A 22,016-nucleotide genomic window follows, 5' to 3' on the forward strand; every position below is an offset into this window, starting at 1 on the left:
AGTTTTCAAAAGCTGTTCCTGGAATTCCTGGGAAGTTGCATCCGGAGGCTTGTATATTACGACAATGACAAGGTTTTGGTTTTCAGTCGTTACCGCCAAAAATTCACCTACTTCATTTGAGGTGTTTAGTAGTTCTGGGCAAATGAGCGACTCTGTGACGTACAAGCCATCCCCTCCCCCATGTTGCCTGTTTAGTCTGCCCCATCTGAATACGTTATAACCTCTTGTTGCAAACTTTTGCATTTTTTCTAATTTCTTGACGTGCTTGACCAGGAGTGGGCTCCATTTTGATGCTGCATACTTTCATATGGGTCTGACGTAAACGGGGTACAGTGTCGTGAATGACTCCTAACTTAGATTTCGAAATGCTATTCTTAGGTTTGCTAGGCGTCCATATGTTGCAGCAGAAATTTACTTCATGCTTGCCTCAGGGGATATGCTTGATATGATGCTCACCCCAAGATCCTTCTCCTTGAAAAGGATCTTGGGGTATAGTACGGGTCTTGTTTGTCTTTCTCCAAGTTTCATAACTTTGCACTGGGTGGAATTAAACTCCAGGAGGTAATGGTGGGACCAAGCCTGTAGCCTCTCTAGATCCCTTTGTAGTCTTTCTTAGTCTTCGTTCACTTGTATTTTTATTAATTTCACATTGTCTGCAAACAGGGATTTTCTGACTGTACCTTCTGTTATGTCATTCATGTATACAAGAAACAGCACCGACCATTGTCATATGCACTCTTTTCAACACCTCGTAATAGACTACCACTCGTTGAGCCTCCTTCCCTATCCATGCATACTCCTGGCTCTTTGGCTCAGCTCTTTGTTTTCCCGAGTTTTTACATTGTCTGCTTTTTCCGTGCTCTAGCACTCTTGGCTTTGGCCTCTCTACACCTCTGGGTAAACCATGGGCTCACACTGGTCTTCCCAGTTTTTTCTATTGCCCCTTCGTACGAACTTCTCTGTATCCTTGTGCTTTCATGCCACTTGCTCCATCATCTCATTCACTGTCTTTCCCACTACACTTCATACAGAAATTGTCTCATGCTTGTGTAGTCTCCTCTTTTAAAGTTTGGCTTCTCACCTACTTCCTATGCTGCTTCACTCTCCACTGTTAATTCCAAAAGGTATTCGAAACAAAGGACCATAAAATCACTAGTACCAAGAGGTCTTGGTCTTTCATTTGTAATATTCCCTATGATGGAATCACTGAGGGTGAATACAAGGTCCTACCTTGCTGGTTCATCTCCAAGACTAGAAAACACACTTGGCCTTATCTTCACAAATAATGAGGACCTGGTAAGAGACATAAGAATATAAAAAACAACTAATTCCGATCTCAACCTATTCGAAGTCCAGACGTACATGCATAGGGGTCCTGATCAGCAGAATGCATGTACCTGTGAAGGTGTCTTCACAAAATACAACTTCAACAACAACAACATCAACTGGGACCAGGTAAACCATGCCCTAAATAAAACATGTTGGGAAGATATCTTAAATGACATGGATCCAAACCAGTGCCTTGAAAGGATCAGCTTCCTGGCAGCTGAAGCATGTTCTAGGCTTATTCCCCGAAGAAAGAAGAAGAGCAGGAGTAAACTGGAGAGAGAAAGGTGCTCCCTCTACAGAAGACGACGAAGAGTCACTGAGCTCCTCAGGAGTGCTAGAATATCTGACACACGAAAGGAGGCGTTGACCAGGGAAGTGGAAACTATCGAACTTAAGTTAAATGACTCTTACAGGAACCAAGAGAGACAGGAGGAGCTTAAAGCTATTAGTGAAATTGAAAGAAATTCAAAATATTTCTTTTCATATGCCAAAAACAAGGCAAATACCACATCTAGTATCGGGCCCTTACTCAGACAAGATGGGACTTATACAGATGACAACAAGGAAATGAGTGAAATATTGAAATCCTAGTACGACTCTGTGTTTAGTGAACCACTAATCAGTCTGAGGATCGACGACCCAAATGATTCCTTCATGAATGAGCCTCAAAACTCCATAAATGTATGCCAGATTTCCGACATTACCCTAACTCCGATAGATTTCGAAAAAAACATTGACAACATGCCCATGCACTCAGCCCTGGGCCCAGACTCGTGGAACTCTGTTTTCATTAAGAACTGCAAGAAACCCCTCTCACGTGCCCTAAGTACACTATGGAGGAGGAGCTTGTACATGGGTGAAATTCCACAGTCACTTAAAACAACGGATATAGCCCCACTCCATTAAGGTGGCAGCAAAGCATTAGCTAAGAACTATAGACCAATAGCTCTGACGTCCCACTTCATAAAAATCTTTGAAAGAGTGCTAAGAAGCAGGATTGCAAATCACCTGGATTCCCCAAAATCTGCACAATCCAGGGCAACATGGGTTCAGGGCAGGTCGCTCCTGCCTCTCACAATTACTGGATCACTATGATATGGCCTTGGATGCACTGGGAGAAAATCAGAATGCAGATGTAATATACACAGACTTTGCAAAAGCATTTGACAAATGCGATCATGGCGTAATAGCCCATAAAATACGTGCTAAAGGAATAACTGGGAAAGTGGGGAGATGGATCTTCAACTTCATAACAAATCGAACACAAAGAGTAGTAGTCAGCAGAGTTAAATCGGAGGCTGCCATAGTGAAGAGCTCTGTTCCACAAGGCACAGTACTCGCCCCCATCTTATTCCTCATCCTCATATCAGATATAGACAGAGATATGCATCACAGCACCGTATCATCCTTTGCAGATGATACTAGGATCTGCATGAGGCTGTCATCTGCTGAGGACGCGGTTAACCTCCAAGAAGATATAAACAAAGTTTTCCAGTGGGCAACGGTCAACAATATGATGTTCAATGAGGACAAATTCCAACTACTCCATTATGGAAAACTGGAGGAGATAATAACTAGAACAGTGTGTACTACAGAATCTGGCCATACAGTAGAGCGGAAAAATAATGTAAGGGACCTGGGAGTAGTAATGTCTGAGGATCTCAGTTTCAAGGATCACAACAGTGCCACGATCACTCGTGCAAAGAAAATGATAGGATGGATAATGAGAACGTTCAAAACGAGAGATGCCAAGCCAATGATGATCCTTTTCAAATCACTTGTTCTCTGTAGGCTGGAATACTGCTGTACATTAACATCTCCAATCAAAGCAGGTAAAATCGCAGATCTAGAGAGTGTACAGAGATCCTTTACTGCACAAGTAAGTTCTGTCAAGCACCTTAACTACTGGGAACGCTTGGAAGCACTTGACTTGTACTCGTTGGAACGCAGGAGGGAGAGATATATATCATAATCTACACTTGGAAAATCCTGGAAGGAATCTTCCCAAATCTGCACAAAGAAATCACTCCTTACGAAAGTAAAAGACTTGGCAGGCGATGCAAAATGCCCCCAATTAAAAGTAGGGGCGCCATTGGTACACTAAGGGATAACACCATAAGTGTACGGGGCCCAAGACTATTCAACAGCCTCCCATCAAGCATTAGGGGAATTGCCAATAAACCCCTGGCTGCCTTCGAGAGAGAGCTGGACAGATATCTTAAGTCAGTGCAGGATCAGCCGGGTTGTGGCTCGTACGTTGGACTGCGTGCGGCCAGCAGTAAGAGCCTAGTTGATCAGGCCCTGATCCATCGGGAGGCCTGGTCATGGACCGGGCCGCGGGGGCGTTGATCTCCGGAATAACCTCCAGGTATGCCATGGGCCAATGGACCTGCCTCGCATGGGCCAGTAGGCCTGCTGCAGTCTTCCTTCTTTCTTATGTTCTTATGAAGTTCTCCATTACCAACAACATCTTAACCCTTCACGTTTCTGGTTTCCCATGTGTGTGTTTGTGTAGTGTGCACGTAATGTGTGTGTGTGTGTAGTGTGCACGTAATGTGTGTGTTTGTGTAGTGTGCACGTAATGTGTGTGTTTGTGTAGTGTGCACGTAATGTGTGTGTGTGATGTAGGAGCCAGGAGGGGGGAGGAGTGGTGTTGGTGCCAGTGGGGGAGGAGTGGTGTAGGAACCAGGAGGGAGGAGTGTGGTGTAAAAGCCAGGAGTGGTGTAGGAGCCAGGAGTGCGGTGGAGTGATGTAGGAGCCTGGAGGGCGAGAATAGTGTAGGAGCCAGGAGGGGGGCAGGAGTGGTGTAGGAGGCAGGAGGGGGAGGAGTGGTGATGGAAGCAGGAGGGGGAAGGAGTGGTGTAGGAGCCAGGAGGGAGGAGTGTGGGGTAGGAGCCAGGAGGGGTTAGTGTTGTGTAGGAGCCAGGAGGGAGGAGTGTGGTGTAGGAGCCTGGAGGGAGGAGAGTGGTGTAGGAGAGAGAGAGAGGGGGGGGGGAAGACGGAGGCTAGAGTCCACCAGTACCAGTATCACCGCTGACAACCAGTCGTGTTGGAGCACATCCTCCTCTTGGTCACGTGGCCCCTCACACCCACCAAACTCTGCTGCTACACTTGACTTAACCTTTGCACATATTATCACTATAGTAAAGTGGTGCAGGACTCTTGTCGAGTGTATTGTGGTAGTGCTGGTATTATTGGTGTTGTGTCCTATCGGAGAAGTGATCGTGTAGTGGTAGTGTGTGTCGGGATAAGCCGCCACGCAGTGTAGTGTGTGGCAGTGGGGGAGGCGTTCGCTATCACCTGTGGAAGCACAGCCACCTGCTGATAACGTGTGGGATATGCGACGATAGCAGCAGCCACCCTCTAGTTGTGCGGGTAACCTTGTCCCGTGCACTGTTGCATCTGTCTTGAGTACTATCACAAGTCACAACTTTATCCTATCTGCCACCTCAGCTCTTCAAAAGTTAGTCGTCGTCCAACCCCCTGCTCCTCTGGCTATTATCAACCACTTGCTGCTGTAACCTGTGTAAGTAACCTGTTTGTCATGGTTGTGTGTTGCTGACGTGTCGCCCAAGATTCACCATCACTTCATCACCTCACCCTCCCTCCAAGTTTACACTGATTGTAGTTTTCAAACATGCTCTTCAGGCACATGCTGCTAAATAGTGTGGAAAATACATGAGTAGTGGTGGTTGTTGCGTGCTTTGGTGATGGTAGTGATTGGTGGGTTAATTGTTATACACCTGCCCTCATAAGTAAGTTTATTCAGGTACACACAAGTACAGCTATATAGATTATCATAGCTGCTGTGGACGTAGAGACAATGTTTGTAAATAATTTCGCCTGTTTGCGAATTGTTAAGCATTTCAAATCTCTCTCGGTGTCCACTGCATGTGGTAGGATTTAATGAAATAACTTTGAAAACAAGCCCGGTGCCCCGGGGTATGGGGAAACATCGTCTAACTTCGGTTTGGCGCCCATACATATCTGCGGTCTGACTCCGTGGTAAAGTACTGTGGACTGTTACAGAGTTTGCAGGTTCGAGTCCTGCTGTGGACGTAGAGACAATGTTTGTAAATAATTTCGCCAGTTTGAGAATTGTTACGCATTTCAAATCTCTTATAGGAGCATATGTTAGGATAACAAAAAAGTCAGTGACTTGTTCCCACTGGGGTCCTTGTGCATCTTGTTCTCGTTCTTATTTGACGAACTGGTGTCGGGTATTTACTGCTCACCATATTGAAACATAACTTCTGACTGCCAGATCATACAAGTACAGCCTTTACAATAACGTTAAGTTTTCATATACAAGTAATATTTAACTTGTAATGTTTATGCTAAGTTTTGTAAATCTTGTGTCTGCACCAACCTAATATTTGTTAGGTTTGGTAGTTATGTACCTGCACCAACCTAATATTTGTTAGGTTTGGTAGTTATGTACCTGCACCAACCTAATATTTGTTAGGTTTGGTAGTTATGTACCTGCACCAACCTAATATTTGTTAGGTTTGGTAGTTATGTACCTACACCAACCTAATATTTGTTAGGTTTGGTAGTTATGTACCTGCACCAACCTAATATTTGTTAGGTTTGGTATTTATGTACCTGCACCAACCTAATATTTGTTAGGTTTGGTAGTTATGTTCCTGCACCAACCTAATATTTGTTAAATTTGGTAGTTATGTACCTGCACCAACCTAATATTTGTTAGGTTTGGTAGTTATGTACCTGCACCAACCTAATATTTGTTAGGTTTGGTAGTTACGTACCTGCACCAACCTAATATTTGTTAGGTTTGGTAGTTATGTTCCTGCACCAACCTAATATTTGTTAGGTTTGGTAGTTATGTTCCTGCACCAACCTAATATTTGTTAGGTTTGGTAGTTATGTACCTGCACCAACCTAATATTTGTTAGGTTTGGTAGTTATGTTCCTGCACCAACCTAATATTTGTTAGGTTTGGTAGTTATGTTCCTGCACCAACCTAATATTTGTTAGGTTTGGTAGTTATGTTCCTGCACCAACCTAATATTTGTTAGGTTTGGTAGTTATGTACCTGCACCAACCTAATATTTGTTAGGTTTGGTAGTCATGTACCTGCACCAACCTAATATTTGTTAGGTTTGGTAGTCATGTACCTGCATCAAACTAATATTTGCTAGGTTTGGTAGTCATGTACCTGCATCAAACTAATATTTGTTAGGTTTGGTAATCATGTGCCTGCATCAACCTAATATTTCTTAGGTTTGGTAGTTATGTGCCTGTTTCAACCTAACATATGTGTTAGATTTGGATTACGTGGAGTCGCTTCCAAGAGTCACCGCCCCCGCGGCCCGGTCCCAGATCAGGCCTCCTGTCAGATCTGTGCCACCCTAACCTGACATGCTGCATGTAGTAAGTCTTGTGCTCTCTAAGACCTGAGTTTTACATGAAAATGAACATTTACTTTCAAGAATGTGGCTATGCTCTCTCGTAGCTGCAAGAATGTGGCTCTGCTCTCTCCTAGCTGCAAGAATGTGGCTCTGCTCTCTCCTAGCTGCAAGAATGTGGCTCTGCTCTCTCCTAGCTGCAAGAATGTGGCTCTGCTCTCTCCTAGCTGCAAGAATGTGGCTCTGCTCTCTCTCCTAGCTGCAAGAATGTGGCTCTGCTCTCTCTCCTAGCTGCAAGAATGTGGCTCTGCTCTCTCTCCTAGCTGCAAGAATGTGGCTCTGCTGTCTCTCCTAGCTGCAAGAATGTGGCTCTACTCTCTCCTAGCTGCAAGAATGTGGCTCTGCTCTCTCCTAGCTGCAAGAATGTGGCTCTGCTCTCTCCTAGCTGCAAGAATGTGGCTCTGCTCTCTCCTAGCTGCAAGAATGTGGCTCTGCTCTCTCCTAGCTGCAAGAATGTGGCTCTGCTCTCTCTCCTAGCTGCAAGAATGTGGCTCTGCTCTCTCTCCTAGCTGCAAGAATGTGGCTCTGCTCTCTCTCCTAGCTGCAAGAATGTGGCTCTGCTCTCTCCTAGCTGCAAGAATGTGGCTCTGCTCTCTCCTAGCTGCAAGAATGTGGCTCTGCTCTTCTAGCTGCAATAATGTGGCTATGCTCTCTCCTAGCTGCAAGAATGTGGCTCTGCTCTCTCCTAGCTGCAAGAATGTGGCTCTGCTCTCTCTCCTAGCTGCAAGAATGTGGCTCTGCTCTCTCCTAGCTGCAAGAATGTGGCTCTGCTCTCTCCTAGCTGCAAGAATGTGGCTATGCTCTCTCCTAGCTGCAAGAATGTGGCTCTGCTCTCTCCTAGCTGCAAGAATGTGGCTCTGCTCTCTCCTAGCTGCAAGAATGTGGCTCTGCTCTCTCCTAGCTGCAAGAATGTGGCTCTGCTCTCTCCTAGCTGCAAGAATGTGGCTATGCTCTCTCCTAGCTGCAAGAATGTGGCTATGCTCTCTCCTAGCTGCAAGAATGTGGTTATACTCTCTTAGCTGCAAGAATGTGGCTATGCTCTCTCCTAGCTGCAAGAATGTGGCTATGCTCTCTCCTAGCTGCAAGAATGTGGATATGCTCTCTCTCTTAGCTGCAAGAGTGTGGTTATGCTCTCTCTCTTAGCTGCAAGAATGTGGTTATGCTCTCTCCTAGCTGCAAGAATGTGGCTATGCTCTCTCCTACCTGCAAGAATGTGGTTATGCTCTCTCCTAGCTGCAAGAATGTGGTTATGCTCTCTCCTAGCTGCAAGAATGTGGTTATGCTCTCTCCTAGCTGCAAGAATGTGGTTATGCTCTCTCCTAGCTGCAAGAATGTGGCTATGCTCTCTCCCAGCTGCAAGAATGTGGCTATGCTCTCTCTCCTAGCTGCAAGAATGTGGCTATGCTCTCTCTCCTAGCTGCAAGAATGTGGCTATGCTCTCTCTCCTAGCTGCAAGAATGTGGCTATGCTCTCTCTCCTAGCTGCAAGAATGTGGTTATGCTCTCTCCTAGCTGCAAGAATGTAGTTATGCTCTCTCCTAGCTGCAAGAATGTGGCTGTGCTCTCTCATAGCTGCGAGAATGTGGCTGTGCTCTCTCTCCTAGCTGCAAGAATGTGGTTATGCTCTCTCCTAGCTGCAAGAATGTGGCTATGCTCTCTCCTAGCTGCAAGAATGTGGTTATGCTCTCTCCAAGCTGCAAGAATGTGGCTGTGCTCTCTCCTAGCTGCAAGAATGTGGCTATGCTCTCTCGTAGCTGCGAGAATGTGGCTATGCTCTCTCTCCTAGCTGCAAGAATGTGGTTATGCTCTCTCCTAGCTGCAAGAATGTGGCTATGCTCTCTCCTAGCTGCCAGAATGTGGCTATGCTCTCTCCTAGCTGAAAAATGTGGCTCTGCTCTCTCCTAGCTGCAAGAATGTGGCTCTGCTCTCTCCTAGCTGCAAGAATGTGGCTCTGCTCTCTCCTAGCTGCAAGAATGTGGCTCTGCTCTCTCCAGCTGCAAGAATGTGACTCTGCTCTCTCCTAGCTGCAAGAATGTGGCTCTGCTCTCTCCTAGCTGCAAGAATGTGGCTATGCTCTCTCCTAGCTGCAAGAATGTGGTTATGCTCTCTCCTAGCTGCAAGAATGTGGCTATGCTCTCTCTCCTAGCTGCAAGAATGTGGCTTTGCTCTCTCTCCTAGCTGCAAGAATGTGGCTATGCTCTCTCTCCTAGCTGCAAGAATGTGGCTATGCTCTCTCTCCTAGCTGCAAGAATGTGGCTATGCTCTCTCTCCTAGCTGCAAGAATGTGGCTATGCTCTCTCTCCTAGCTGCAAGAATGTGGCTATGCTCTCTCTCCTAGCTGCAAGAATGTGACTATGCTCTCTCCTAGCTGCAAGAATGTGGTTATGCTCTCTCCTAGCTGCAAGAATGTGGCTATGCTCTCTCTCCTAGCTGCAAGAATGTGGCTATGCTCTCTCTGCTAGCTGCAAGAATGTAGCTATGCTCTCTCTCCTAGCTGCAAGAATGTGGCTATGCTCTCTCCTAGCTGCAAGAATGTGGCTATGCTCTCTCTCCTAGCTGCAAGAATGTGGCTATGCTCTCTCTCCTAGCTGCAAGAATGTGGCTATGCTCTCTCCTAGCTGCATGAATGTGGCTATGCTCTCTCCTAGCTGCAAGAATGTGGCTATGCTCTCTCTCCTAGCTGCAAGAATGTGGCTATGCTCTCCCTCCTAGCCGCAAGAATGTGGCTATGCTCTCTCTCGTAGTTGCAAGAATGTGGCTATGCTCTCTCCTAGCTGCAAGAATGTGGCTATGCTCTCTCCTAGCTGCAAGAATGTGGCTATGCTCTCTCTCCTAGCTGCAAGAATGTGGCTATGCTCTCTCCTAGCTGCAAGAATGTGGCTATGCTCTCTCCTAGCTGCAAGAATGTGGCTATGCTCTCTCCTAGCTGCAAGAATGTGGCTATGCTCTCTCCTAGCTGCAAGAATGTGGCTATGCTCTCTCCTAGCTGCAAGAATGTGGCTATGCTCTCTCTCCTAGCTGCAAGAATGTGGCTATGCTCTCTCTCCTAGCTGCAAGAATGTGGCTATGCTCTCTCTCCTAGCTGCAAGAATGTGGCTATGCTCTCTCTCCTAGCTGCAAGAATGTGGCTATGCTCTCCCTCCTAGCCGCAAGAATGTGGCTATGCTCTCTCTCCTAGTTGCAAGAATGTGGCTATGCTCTCTCCTAGCTGCAAGAATGTGGCTATGCTCTCTCCTAGCTGCAAGAATGTGGCTATGCTCTCTCCTAGCTGCAAGAATGTGGCTATGCTCTCTCCTAGCTGCAAGAATGTGGCTATGCTCTCTCCTAGCTGCAAGAATGTGGCTATGCTCTCTCTCCTAGCTGCAAGAATGTGGCTATGCTCTCTCTCCTAGCTGCAAGAATGTGACTATGCTCTCTCCTAGCTGCAAGAATGTGGTTATGCTCTCTCCTAGCTGCAAGAATGTGGCTATGCTCTCTCTCCTAGCTGCAAGAATGTGGCTATGCTCTCTCTGCTAGCTGCAAGAATGTAGCTATGCTCTCTCTCCTAGCTGCAAGAATGTGACTATGCTCTCTCCTAGCTGCAAGAATGTGGCTATGCTCTCTCTCCTAGCTGCAAGAATGTGGCTATGCTCTCTCTCCTAGCTGCAAGAATGTGGCTATGCTCTCTCCTAGCTGCATGAATGTGGCTATGCTCTCTCCTAGCTGCAAGAATGTGGCTATGCTCTCTCTCCTAGCTGCAAGAATGTGGCTATGCTCTCCCTCCTAGCCGCAAGAATGTGGCTATGCTCTCTCTCGTAGTTGCAAGAATGTGGCTATGCTCTCTCCTAGCTGCAAGAATGTGGCTATGCTCTCTCCTAGCTGCAAGAATGTGGCTATGCTCTCTCTCCTAGCTGCAAGAATGTGGCTATGCTCTCTCCTAGCTGCAAGAATGTGGCTATGCTCTCTCTCTCCTAGCTGCAAGAATGTGGCTATGCTCTCTCCTAGCTGCAAGAATGTGGCTATGCTCTCTCCTAGCTGCAAGAATGTGGCTATGCTCTCTCCTAGCTGCAAGAATGTGGCTATGCTCTCTCTCCTAGCTGCAAGAATGTGGCTATGCTCTCTCTCCTAGCTGCAAGAATGTGGCTATGCTCTCTCTCCTAGCTGCAAGAATGTGGCTATGCTCTCTCTCCTAGCTGCAAGAATGTGGCTATGCTCTCCCTCCTAGCCGCAAGAATGTGGCTATGCTCTCTCTCCTAGTTGCAAGAATGTGGCTATGCTCTCTCCTAGCTGCAAGAATGTGGCTATGCTCTCTCCTAGCTGCAAGAATGTGGCTATGCTCTCTCCTAGCTGCAAGAATGTGGCTATGCTCTCTCTCTCCTAGCTGCAAGAATGTGGCTATGCTCTCTCCTAGCTGCAAGAAAGTGGCTATGCTCTCTCCTAGCTGCAAGAATGTGGCTATGCTCTCTCCTAGCTGCAAGAATGTGTCTATGCTCTCTCTCCTAGCTGCAAGAATGTGGCTATGCTCTCTCCTAGCTGCAAGAATGTGGCTATGCTCTCTCCTAGCTGCAAGAATGTGGCTATGCTCTCTCTCCTAGCTGCAAGAATGTGGTTATGCTCTCTCCTAGCTGCAAGAATGTGGCTATGCTCTCTCCTAGCTGCAAGAATGTGACTCTGCTCTCTCCTAGCTGCAAGAATGTGGCTATGCTCTCTCCTAGCTGCAAGAATGTGGCTATGCTCTCTCCTAGCTGCAAGAATGTGGCTATGCTCTCTCCTAGCTGCAAGAATGTGGCTATGCTCTCTCCTAGCTGCAAGAATGTTGCTATGCTCTCTCCTAGCTGCAAGAATGTCTCTATGCTCTCTCCTAGCTGCAAGAATGTGGCTCTGCTCTCTCCTAGCTGCAAGAATGTGGCTATGCTCTCTCTCCTAGCTGCAAGAATGTGGCTATGCTCTCTCCTAGCTGCAAGAATGTGGCTATGCTCTCTCCTAGCTGCAAGAATGTGGCTCTGCTCTCTCCTAGCTGCAAGAATGTAGCTCTGCTCTCTCCTAGCTGCAAGAATGTGGCTCTGCTCTCTCCTAGCTGCAAGAATGTGGCTCTGCTCTCTCCTAGCTGCAAGAATGTGGCTATGCTCTCTCCTAGCTGCAAGAATGTGGCTCTGCTCTCTCCTAGCTGCAAGAATGTGGCTATGCTCTCTCTCCTAGCTGCCAGAATGTGGCTATGCTCTCTCCTAGCTGCAAGAATGTGGCTGTGCTCTCTCCTAGCTGCAAGAATGTGACTCTGCTCTCTCCTAGCTGCAAGAATGTGGCTATGCTCTCTCCTAGCTGCAAGAATGTGGCTATGCTCTCTCCTAGCTGCAAGAATGTGGCTATGCTCTCTCCTAGCTGCAAGAATGTGGCTATGCTCTCTCCTAGCTGCAAGAATGTGGCTATGCTCTCTCCTAGCTGCAAGAATGTCTCTATGCTCTCTCCTAGCTGCAAGAATGTGGCTATGCTCTCTCCTAGCTGCAAGAATGTGGCTATGCTCTCTCCTAGCTGCAAGAATGTGGCTATGCTCTCTCCTAGCTGCAAGAATGTGGCTATGCTCTCTCCTAGCTGCAAGAATGTGGCTCTGCTCTCTCCTAGCTGCAAGAATGTGGCTCTGCTCTCTCCTAGCTGCAAGAATGTGGCTCTGCTCTCTCCTAGCTGCAAGAATGTGGCTCTGCTCTCTCCTAGCTGCAAGAATGTGGCTATGCTCTCTCCTAGCTGCAAGAATGTGGCTCTGCTCTCTCCTAGCTGCAAGAATGTGGCTATGCTCTCTCTCCTAGCTGCAAGAATGTGGCTATGCTCTCTCCTAGCTGCAAGAATGTGGCTCTGCTCTCTCCTAGCTGCAAGAATGTGGCTCTGCTCTCTCCTAGCTGCAAGAATGTGGCTCTGCTCTCTCCTTGCTGCAAGAATGTGGCTATGCTCTCTCCTAGCTGCAAGAATGTGGCTATGCTCTCTCCTAGCTGCAAGAATGTGGCTATGCTCTCTCCTAGCTGCAAGAATGTGGCTCTGCTCTCTCCTAGCTGCAAGAATGTGGCTATGCTCTCTCCTAGCTGCAAGAATGTGGCTCTGCTCTCTCCTAGCTGCAAGAATGTGGCTATGCTCTCTCTCCTAGCTGCAAGAATGTGGCTATGCTCTCTCTCCTAGCTGCAAGAATGTGGCTATGCTCTCTCCTAGCTGCAAGAATGTGGCTATGCTCTCTCCTAGCTGCAAGAATGTGGCTATGCTCTCTCTCCTAGCTGCAAGAATGTGGCTATGCTCTCTCCTAGCTGCAAGAATGTGGCTATGCTCTCTCCTAGCTGCAAGAATGTGACTCTGCTCTCTCCTAGCTGCAAGAATGTGGCTATGCTCTCTCCTAGCTGCAAGAATGTGGCTATGCTCTCTCTCCTAGCTGCAAGAATGTGGTTATGCTCTCTCCTAGCTGCAAGAATGTGGCTATGCTCTCTCCTAGCTGCAAGAATGTGGCTATGCTCTCTCCTAGCTGAAAAATGTGGCTCTGCTCTCTCCTAGCTGCAAGAATGTGGCTCTGCTCTCTCCTAGCTGCAAGAATGTGGCTCTGCTCTCTCCTAGCTGCAAGAATGTGGCTCTGCTCTCTCCAGCTGCAAGAATGTGACTCTGCTCTCTCCTAGCTGCAAGAATGTGGCTCTGCTCTCTCCTAGCTGCAAGAATGTGGCTATGCTCTCTCCTAGCTGCAAGAATGTGGTTATGCTCTCTCCTAGCTGCAAGAATGTGGCTATGCTCTCTCTCCTAGCTGCAAGAATGTGGCTTTGCTCTCTCTCCTAGCTGCAAGAATGTGGCTATGCTCTCTCTCCTAGCTGCAAGAATGTGGCTATGCTCTCTCTCCTAGCTGCAAGAATGTGGCTATGCTCTCTCTCCTAGCTGCAAGAATGTGGCTATGCTCTCTCTCCTAGCTGCAAGAATGTGGCTATGCTCTCTCTCCTAGCTGCAAGAATGTGACTATGCTCTCTCCTAGCTGCAAGAATGTGGTTATGCTCTCTCCTAGCTGCAAGAATGTGGCTATGCTCTCTCTCCTAGCTGCAAGAATGTGGCTATGCTCTCTCTGCTAGCTGCAAGAATGTAGCTATGCTCTCTCTCCTAGCTGCAAGAATGTGGCTATGCTCTCTCCTAGCTGCAAGAATGTGGCTATGCTCTCTCTCCTAGCTGCAAGACTGTGGCTATGCTCTCTCTCCTAGCTGCAAGAATGTGGCTATGCTCTCTCCTAGCTGCAAGAATGTGGCTATGCTCTCTCCTAGCTGCAAGAATGTGGCTATGCTCTCTCTCCTAGCTGCAAGAATGTGGCTATGCTCTCCCTCCTAGCCGCAAGAATGTGGCTATGCTCTCTCTCGTAGTTGCAAGAATGTGGCTATGCTCTCTCCTAGCTGCAAGAATGTGGCTATGCTCTCTCCTAGCTGCAAGAATGTGGCTATGCTCTCTCTCCTAGCTGCAAGAATGTGGCTATGCTCTCTCCTAGCTGCAAGAATGTGGCTATGCTCTCTCTCTCCTAGCTGCAAGAATGTGGCTATGCTCTCTCCTAGCTGCAAGAATGTGGCTATGCTCTCTCCTAGCTGCAAGAATGTGGCTATGCTCTCTCCTAGCTGCAAGAATGTGGCTATGCTCTCTCTCCTAGCTGCAAGAATGTGGCTATGCTCTCTCTCCTAGCTGCAAGAATGTGGCTATGCTCTCTCTCCTAGCTGCAAGAATGTGGCTATGCTCTCCCTCCTAGCCGCAAGAATGTGGCTATGCTCTCTCTCCTAGTTGCAAGAATGTGGCTATGCTCTCTCCTAGCTGCAAGAATGTGGCTATGCTCTCTCCTAGCTGCAAGAATGTGGCTATGCTCTCTCCTAGCTGCAAGAATGTGGCTATGCTCTCTCTCTCCTAGCTGCAAGAATGTGGCTATGCTCTCTCCTAGCTGCAAGAAAGTGGCTATGCTCTCTCCTAGCTGCAAGAATGTGGCTATGCTCTCTCCTAGCTGCAAGAATGTGGCTATGCTCTCTCTCCTAGCTGCAAGAATGTGGCTATGCTCTCTCCTAGCTGCAAGAATGTGGCTATGCTCTCTCCTAGCTGCAAGAATGTGGCTATGCTCTCTCTCCTAGCTGCAAGAATGTGGTTATGCTCTCTCCTAGCTGCAAGAATGTGGCTATGCTCTCTCCTAGCTGCAAGAATGTGACTCTGCTCTCTCCTAGCTGCAAGAATGTGGCTATGCTCTCTCCTAGCTGCAAGAATGTGGCTATGCTCTCTCCTAGCTGCAAGAATGTGGCTATGCTCTCTCCTAGCTGCAAGAATGTGGCTATGCTCTCTCCTAGCTGCAAGAATGTTGCTATGCTCTCTCCTAGCTGCAAGAATGTCTCTATGCTCTCTCCTAGCTGCAAGAATGTGGCTATGCTCTCCTAGCTGCAAGAATGTGGCTATGCTCTCTCTCCTAGCTGCAAGAATGTGGCTATGCTCTCTCCTAGCTGCAAGAATGTGGCTATGCTCTCTCCTAGCTGCAAGAATGTGGCTCTGCTCTCTCCTAGCTGCAAGAATGTAGCTCTGCTCTCTCCTAGCTGCAAGAATGTGGCTCTGCTCTCTCCTAGCTGCAAGAATGTGGCTCTGCTCTCTCCTAGCTGCAAGAATGTGGCTATGCTCTCTCCTAGCTGCAAGAATGTGGCTCTGCTCTCTCCTAGCTGCAAGAATGTGGCTATGCTCTCTCTCCTAGCTGCCAGAATGTGGCTATGCTCTCTCCTAGCTGCAAGAATGTGGCTGTGCTCTCTCCTAGCTGCAAGAATGTGACTCTGCTCTCTCCTAGCTGCAAGAATGTGGCTATGCTCTCTCCTAGCTGCAAGAATGTGGCTATGCTCTCTCCTAGCTGCAAGAATGTGGCTATGCTCTCTCCTAGCTGCAAGAATGTGGCTATGCTCTCTCCTAGCTGCAAGAATGTGGCTATGCTCTCTCCTAGCTGCAAGAATGTCTCTATGCTCTCTCCTAGCTGCAAGAATGTGGCTATGCTCTCTCCTAGCTGCAAGAATGTGGCTATGCTCTCTCCTAGCTGCAAGAATGTGGCTATGCTCTCTCCTAGCTGCAAGAATGTGGCTATGCTCTCTCCTAGCTGCAAGAATGTGGCTCTGCTCTCTCCTAGCTGCAAGAATGTGGCTCTGCTCTCTCCTAGCTGCAAGAATGTGGCTCTGCTCTCTCCTAGCTGCAAGAATGTGGCTCTGCTCTCTCCTAGCTGCAAGAATGTGGCTATGCTCTCTCCTAGCTGCAAGAATGTGGCTCTGCTCTCTCCTAGCTGCAAGAATGTGGCTATGCTCTCTCTCCTAGCTGCAAGAATGTGGCTATGCTCTCTCCTAGCTGCAAGAATGTGGCTCTGCTCTCTCCTAGCTGCAAGAATGTGGCTCTGCTCTCTCCTAGCTGCAAGAATGTGGCTCTGCTCTCTCCTTGCTGCAAGAATGTGGCTATGCTCTCTCCTAGCTGCCAGATTGTGGCTATGCTCTCTCCTAGCTGCAAGAATGTGGCTGTGCTCTCTCCTAGCTGCAAGAATGTGACTCTGCTCTCTCCTAGCTGCAAGAATGTGGCTATGCTCTCTCCTAGCTGCAAGAATGTGGCTCTGCTCTCTCCTAGCTGCAAGAATGTGGCTATGCTCTCTCTCCTAGCTGCAAGAATGTGGCTATGCTCTCTCTCCTAGCTGCAAGAATGTGGCTATGCTCTCTCCTAGCTGCAAGAATGTGGCTATGCTCTCTCCTAGCTGCAAGAATGTGGCTATGCTCTCTCTCCTAGCTGCAAGAATGTGGCTATGCTCTCTCCTAGCTGCAAGAATGTGGCTATGCTCTCTCCTAGCTGCAAGAATGTGACTCTGCTCTCTCCTAGCTGCAAGAATGTGGCTATGCTCTCTCCTAGCTGCAAGAATGTGGCTATGCTCTCTCCTAGCTGCAAGAATGTGGCTATGCTCTCTCCTAGCTGCAAGAATGTGGCTATGCTCTCTCCTAGCTGCAAGAATGTGGCTATGCTCTCTCCTAGCTGCAAGAATGTCTCTATGCTCTCTCCTAGCTGCAAGAATGTGGCTATGCTCTCTCCTAGCTGCAAGAATGTGGCTATGCTCTCTCTCCTAGCTGCAAGAATGTGGCTATGCTCTCTCCTAGCTGCAAGAATGTGGCTATGCTCTCTCCTAGCTGCAAGAATGTGGCTCTGCTCTCTCCTAGCTGCAAGAATGTGGCTCTGCTCTCTCCTAGCTGCAAGAATGTGGCTCTGCTCTCTCCTAGCTGCAAGAATGTGGCTCTGCTCTCTCCTAGCTGCAAGAATGTGGCTATGCTCTCTCCTAGCTGCAAGAATGTGGCTCTGCTCTCTCCTAGCTGCAAGAATGTGGCTATGCTCTCTCCTAGCTGCAAGAATGTGGCTATGCTCTCTCCTAGCTGCAAGAATGTGGCTCTGCTCTCTCCTAGCTGCAAGAATGTGGCTCTGCTCTCTCCTAGCTGCAAGAATGTGGCTCTGCTCTCTCCTAGCTGCAAGAATGTGGCTATGCTCTCTCCTAGCTGCAAGAATGTGGCTATGCTCTCTCCTAGCTGCAAGAATGTGGCTATGCTCTCTCCTAGCTGCAAGAATGTGGCTATGCTCTCTCCTAGCTGCAAGAATGTGGCTCTGCTCTCTCCTAGCTGCAAGAATGTGGCTATGCTCTCTCTCCTAGCTGCAAGAATGTGGCTCTGCTCTCTCCTTGCTGCAAGAATGTGGCTATGCTCTCTCCTAGCTGCAAGAATGTGGCTATGCTCTCTCCTAGCTGCAAGAATGTGGCTATGCTCTCTCCTAGCTGCAAGAATGTGGCTCTGCTCTCTCCTAGCTGCAAGAATGTGGCTCTGCTCTCTCCTAGCTGCAAGAATGTGGCTATGCTCTCTCCTAGCTGCAAGAATGTGGCTATGCTCTCTCCTAGCTGCAAGAATGTGGCTATGCTCTCTCCTAGCTGCAAGAATGTGGCTATGCTCTCTCCTAGCTGCAAGAATGAAAACTTAGAGAATTACCATTTTTTCTAAGGGAATTAGGATATGTTGTTGGTGACGTTGGTGTTTGTGATGCTGGTATTGGTGCAGCTGTTGGTGACGCTGGTGTTTGTGATGCTGGTATTGGTGCAGCTGTTGGTGACGCTGGTGTTTGTGATGCTGGTATTGGTGCAGCTGTTGGTGACGCTGGTGTTTGTGATGCTGGTATTGGTGCAGCTGTTGGTGACGCTGGTGTTGGTGGTGTAGTCGTTGGTGAGGCTGGTGTTGGTGGTGTAGTTTGTGTTCCTAATGTTGGTGGTGCAAATGTTGGTGACGCTGGTGTTGGTGGTGTAGTTTATGATGCTGATGGTGTTGGTGGTGGTGCAGTTGTTTTTGATGGTGGTGCAGATGTTGGTGATGCAGTTGTGATGCTGGTGTTGGTGGTGCATTTGTTTGTGATGGTGGTGCAGATGTTGGTGACGCTGGTGTTGGTGCAGTTGTTTGTGATGCTGTTGTTGGTGATACAGTTGGTTGTGATGCTGGCGTTGGTGACAACAGTTGGTTGTGATGCTGGTGTTGGTGATAACAGTTGGTTGTGATGCTGGTGTTGGTGATACAGTTGGTTGTGATGCTGGTGTTGGTGATACAGTTGGTTGTGATGCTGGTGTTGGTGATACAGTTGGTTGTGATGCTGGTGTTGGTGATACAGTTGGTTGTGATGCTAGTGTTGGTGATAGCAGTTGGTTGTGATGCTGGTGTTGGTGATACAGTTGGTTGTGATGCTGGTGTTGGTGATAGCAGTTGGTTGTGATGCTGGTGTTGGTGATACAGTTGGTTGTGATGCTGGTGTTGGTGATACAGTTGGTTGTGATGCTGGTGTTGGTGATAACAGTTGGTTGTGATGCTGGTGTTGGTGATAACAGTTGGTTGTGATGCTGGTGTTGGTGATACAGTTGGTTGTGATGCTGGTGTTGGTGATAGTAGTTGGTTGTGATGCTGGTGTTGGTGATAACAGTTGGTTGTGATGCTGGTGTTGGTGATAACAGTTGGTTGTGATGCTGGTGTTGGTGATACAGTTGGTTGTGATGCTGGTGTTGGTGATACAGTTGGTTGTGATGCTGGTGTTGGTGATACAGTTGGTTGTGATGCTGGTGTTGGTGATACAGTTGGTTGTGATGCTGGTGTTGGTGATAACAGTTGGTTGTGATGCTGGTGTTGGTGATACAGTTGGTTGTGATGCTGGCGTTAGTGATAACAGTTGGTTGTGATGCTGGTGTTGGTGATACAGTTGGTTGTGATGCTGGCGTTGGTGATAACAGTTGGTTGTGATGCTGGTGTTGGTGATAACAGTTGGTTGTGATGCTGGTGTTGGTGATACAGTTGGTTGTGATGCTGGTGTTGGTGATAACAGTTGGTTGTGATGCTGGTGTTGGTGATACAGTTGGTTGTGATGCTGGTGTTGGTGATACAGTTGGTTGTGATGCTGGTGTTGGTGATACAGTTGGTTGTGATGCTGGTGTTGGTGATACAGTTGGTTGTGATGCTGGTGTTGGTGATAACAGTTGGTTGTGATGCTGGTGTTGGTGATACAGTTGGTTGTGATGCTGGTGTTGGTGATACAGTTGGTTGTGATGCTGGTGTTGGTGATACAGTTGGTTGTGATGCTGGCGTTGGTGATAACAGTTGGTTGTGATGCTGGTGTTGGTGATACAGTTGGTTGTGATGCTGGTGTTGGTGATACAGTTGGTTGTGATGCTGGTGTTGGTGATACAGTTGGTTGTGATGCTGGTGTTGGTGATAACAGTTGGTTGTGATGCTGGTGTTGGTGATACAGTTGGTTGTGATGCTGGTGTTAGTGATAACAGTTGGTTGTGATGCTGGTGTTGCTGATAACAGTTGGTTGTGATGCTGGTGTTGGTGATACAGTTGGTTGTGATGCTGGTGTTGGTGATACAGTTGGTTGTGATGCTGGTGTTGGTGATAACAGTTGGTTGTGATGCTGGTGTTGGTGATACAGTTGGTTGTGATGCTGGTGTTGGTGATACAGTTGGTTGTGAAGCTGGTGTTGGTGATACAGTTGGTTGTGATGCTGGTGTTGGTGATAACAGTTGGTTGTGATGCTGGTGTTGGTGATACAGTTGGTTGTGATGCTGGTGTTGGTGATACAGTTGGTTGTGATGCTGGTGTTGGTGATACAGTTGGTTGTGATGCTGGTGTTGGTGATAACAGTTGGTTGTGATGCTGGTGTTGGTGATACAGTTGGTTGTGAAGCTGGTGTTGGTGATACAGTTGGTTGTGATGCTGGTGTTGGTGATAACAGTTGGTTGTGATGCTGGCGCTGGTGATAACAGTTGGTTGTGATGCTGGTGTTGGTGATACAGTTGGTTGTGAAGTTGGTGTTGGTGATAACAGTTGGTTGTGATGCTGGTGTTGGTGATAACAGTTGGTTGTGACACTGGTGTTGGTGATACAGTTGGTTGTGATGCTGGTGTTGGTGATACAGTTGGTTGTGATGCTGGTGTTGGTGATACAGTTGGTTGTGATGCTGGTGTTGGTGATACAGTTGGTTGTGATGCTGGTGTTGGTGATAACAGTTGGTTGTGATGCTGGTGTTGGTGATACAGTTGGTTGTGAAGCTGGTGTTGGTGATACAGTTGGTTGTGATGCTGGTGTTGGTGATAACAGTTGGTTGTGATGCTGGCGCTGGTGATAACAGTTGGTTGTGATGCTGGTGTTGGTGATACAGTTGGTTGTGAAGCTGGTGTTGGTGATAACAGTTGGTTGTGATGCTGGTGTTGGTGATAACAGTTGGTTGTGACACTGGTGTTGGTGATACAGTTGGTTGTGATGCTGGTGTTGGTGATACAGTTGGTTGTGAAGCTGGTGTTGGTGATAATGGTTGTGATGCTGGTGTTGGTGATACAGTTGGTTGTGATGCTGGTGTTGGTGATACAGTTGGTTGTGATGCTGGTGTTGGTGATACAGTTGGTTGTGATGCTGGTGTTGGTGATAACAGTTGGTTGTGATGCTGGTGTTGGTGATACAGTTGGTTGTGATGCTGGTGTTGGTGATACAGTTGGTTGTGATGCTGGTCTTGGTGATAATGGTTGTGATGCTGGTGTTGGTGATAATGGTTGTGATGCTGGTGTTGGTGATACAGTTGGTTGTGAATCTGGTGTTGGTGATACAGTTGGTTGTGATGCTGGTGTTGGTGATAATGGTTGTGACACTGGTGTTGGTGATACAGTTGGTTGTGATGCTGGTGTTGGTGATACAGTTGGTTGTGATGCTGGTGTTGGTGATAATGGTTGTGATGCTGGTGTTGGTGATACAGTTGGTTGTGATGCTGGTGTTGGTGATACAGTTGGTTGTGATGCTGGTGTTGGTGATAATGGTTATGACACTGGTGGTGATACAGTTGGTTGTGTTGCTGGTGTTGGTGATTCAGTTGGTTGTGATGCTGGTGTTGGTGATACAGTTGGTTGTGATGCTGGTGTTGGTGATACAGTTGGTTGTGATGCTGGTGTTGGTGATACAGTTGGTTGTGACACTGGTGTTGGTGATACAGTTGGTTGTGATGCTGGTGTTGGTGATACAGTTTGTTGTGATGCTGGTGTTGGTGATAATGGTTGTGATGCTGGTGTTGGTGATACAGTTGGTTGTGATGCTGGTGTTGGTGATACAGTTGGTTGTGATGCTGGTGTTGGTGATAATGGTTATGACACTGGTGTTGGTGATACAGTTGGTTGTGATGCTGGTGTTGGTGATACAGTTGGTTGTGATGCTGGTGTTGGTGATAATGGTTGTGATGCTGGTGTTGGTGATACAGTTGGTTGTGATGCTGGTGTTGGTGATAATGGTTGTGATGCTGGTGTTGGTGATAATGGTTGTGATGCTGGTGTTGGTGATACAGTTGGTTGTGATGCTGGTGTTGGTGATACAGTTGGTTGTGATGCTGGTGTTGGTGATAATGGTTATGACACTGGTGTTGGTGATACAGTTGGTTGTGATGCTGGTGTTGGTGATACAGTTGGTTGTGATGCTGGTGTTGGTGATACAGTTGGTTGTGAATCTGGTGTTGGTGATACAGTTGGTTGTGATGCTGGTGTTGGTGATAACAGTTGGTTGTGATGCTGGTGTTGGTGATACAGTTGGTTGTGATGCTGGTGTTGGTGATACAGTTGGTTGTGATGCTGGTGTTGGTGATAATGGTTGTGATGCTGGTGTTGGTGATACAGTTGGTTGTGATGCTGGTGTTGGTGATAACAGTTGGTTGTGATGCTGGTGGTGATACAGTTGGTTGTGATGCTGGTGTTGGT

At 47.7% G+C, this 22,016-nt stretch overlaps 1 protein-coding gene across 5 annotated transcripts in view; it reads left to right on the top strand.

Annotated features, from left to right (window-relative positions):
* HnRNP-K (Heterogeneous nuclear ribonucleoprotein K) overlaps positions 1–22,016 on the top strand; it is a gene marked incomplete at its 3' end in the record, with an annotated part of 884,016 nt that overhangs the window by 458,626 nt on the left and 403,374 nt on the right. For 2 of the 5 annotated variants that reach the window (XM_070091466.1, XM_070091464.1), the window contains 1 exon segment: positions 4,369–4,855. 5 annotated transcript variants of the gene reach the window in all.

The sequence above is a fragment of the Cherax quadricarinatus genome, chromosome 35 (genome assembly GCF_038502225.1).
Source record: "Cherax quadricarinatus isolate ZL_2023a chromosome 35, ASM3850222v1, whole genome shotgun sequence".
Classification (NCBI taxonomy): Eukaryota; Metazoa; Arthropoda; class Malacostraca; order Decapoda; family Parastacidae; genus Cherax; species Cherax quadricarinatus.